Consider the following 2,571-nt stretch of genomic DNA (forward strand, 5'->3'; position numbering starts at 1 on the left):
TCGCCTTGGAGAACTTCCGATTACTACTTGGGATCAGCTTGTTATACAGATGAGAAAGAGGTTCATTCCAGCCCATCATCAGCGCGAGATACTCAACAAGCTCAGGCGCCTCGTCCAAGGTTCAAAGTCTGTTCGAGATTAGAATCAGAAATTGGAAACTTTGCTCATTCGTGCAGATTTAAGAGAAGGAGAAGAGATGGTAATGTCGAGATTTCTGGGAGGGCTTAACCGAGAAATTCAAGACAAGGTAGAACTTCAGGATTTCGCAGATATACAAGAGATGGTGCATAAGGCTAAATTGGTTGAATCTCAAGTCAAGAGGCGAATCATCAAGTCTACATTCACGCCTAGTGTGCCTAAGCCTAAGGAGAACAGCAAACCAGCTTACTCCAGAGACATCAAACCGGCCTCTACTGGAGTTAAAGAAGAAGCTAAAACCGAGTTCAAACCTAGAAGTGGTAATTCTATCAGCAACGTGAGGTGTTTCAAATGTCAAGGAATGGGACATTACTCTCGAGATTGTCCAAACAAGAAGGTATTCTTGTTACAAGAGGGAGGAGAGATAGTTCCTCAAGAGGAATCAGAGGCCGAATCTGAGTTAGAGGAAGAAGAAGAAGCTGCTGCTGTGGGTGAGATGCTGGTTGCAAGAAGGACTTTGAGTGTTCAGAACCAACCTGAAGAGACGTGTCAGCGAGAGAACCTGTTTCATACAAGATGCTTCATTAAAGAGAAAGTTTGTAGTCTGATCATAGATGGAGGAAGCTGTACTAATGCTGCAAGCGAAGAGATGGTTAAGAAGCTCCAGCTCAAGACTATCCCTCATCCACGACCATATAAGCTTCAATGGTTGAATGACAGTGGAGCCTTGACTGTATCTCAGCAAGTTATGGTTTCTTTATCTATTGGAAAGTATGAAGATGAGGTTCTATGTGATGTTATTCCCATGGGTTCGAGTCATGTGTTGCTAGGCAGGCCGTGGCAATCAGATCGTAGGGTTATACACGACGGTTATACCAACAAGCACTCATTTGAGTTCAAAGGTCGCAAGATTACTCTCCTACCTCTCACGCCTACTGAGATTTACCAAGATCAGATTCAGATGAAGCTCAAGGAGAAGGAGAAAATCGCCAACAGCCTCTACATAAAGCACAGTTAATTTTCTAAACTCTTTGATCCTGAAATGACTACTTTTATGTTTGTATACAAGGAATCTCTTGTTAGTACTAACCCTTCACGGGAACTTCCTAGTGCTATGATTGAGATTTTTCAGGAATATAAGGACGTTTTTCGGGAAGAAATTCCACCAGGGCTTCCTCCAATTCGCGGGATAGAGCATCAGATTGACTTGGTACCAGGATCAGCATTACCAAATAGGCCAGCCTACCGAACCAATCCTGTAGAGACTAAGGAGCTGCAGAAGCAAGTGGAAGAGCTGATGAGCAAAGGACATATTCGAGAAAGCTTGAGTCCATGTGCGGTTCCAGTTCTGTTAGTGCCAAAGAAAGATGGGTCCTGGAGGATGTGTGTAGACTGTCGAGCTATCAACAACATCACTGTGAAGTATCGGCATCCGATTCCAAGGCTAGATGATATGCTGGATGAGCTTTGTGGATCGACAATTCTCTAAAATAGACTTGAAGAGTGGGTATCATCAGATCAGAATGAAAGAAGGGGATGAGTGGAAGACGGCATTCAAGACAAAGCAAGGACTCTACGAGTGGCTAGTTATGCCGTTTAGCCTCACCAATGCTCCCAGCACCTTCATGAGATTAATGAACCATGTCCTGAGACCATTCATTGGCGTGTTTGTAGTGGTTTATTTTGACGATATCCTCATCTACAGTAAAGGTTTGGAAGAACATCTAGATCACATCAGATCAGTTCTTGATGTTCTTCGCTCTCAATCTCTCTTTGCCAATTTATCTAAATGTTCATTCTGCACTAACGAAATTGTTTTCTTAGGCTTTGTAGTAAGTGCAGGAGGAGTTAAAGTAGATGAAGAGAAGATAAAGGCTATCAAGGAGTGGCCAACCCCTAAGAATATTGGAGAAGTCCGAAGTTTCCATGGTTTAGCAGGATTCTACAGGCGTTTTGTTCGTGATTTCAGCTCCATAGCCGCGCCCTTAACAGAAGTAATCAAGAAAGACGTGGGGTTCAAGTGGGGAGAGGCACAAGAACAGGCTTTTACAGCCCTTAAAGAGAAGCTTATCAATTCGGCCTTACTAGTACTTCCTGATTTTACTAAGACTTTTGAGATTGAATGCGATGCGTCTGGTGTAGGTATTGGAGCAGTTCTTATGCAGGATAAGAAGCCCGTCGCTTACTTCAGCGAAAAGTTAGGAGGATCAACGCTGAATTATCCCACGTATGATAAGGAGTTATACGCATTGGTTCGAGCTCTCCAGACGTGGCAGCATTACTTATGGCCTAAGGAATTCGTCATTCATACCGATCACGAGTCTTTGAAGCACCTCAAGGGTCAGCAGAAGCTTAACAAAAGACATGGGCGATGGATGGAGTTCATCGAGACATTCCCTTACATCGTTAAGTACAAAAAAGATAAAGATAATG

Source organism: Eutrema salsugineum, unplaced genomic scaffold (assembly GCF_000478725.1).
Source record: "Eutrema salsugineum unplaced genomic scaffold, Eutsalg1_0 scaffold_2, whole genome shotgun sequence".
Classification (NCBI taxonomy): Eukaryota; Viridiplantae; Streptophyta; class Magnoliopsida; order Brassicales; family Brassicaceae; genus Eutrema; species Eutrema salsugineum.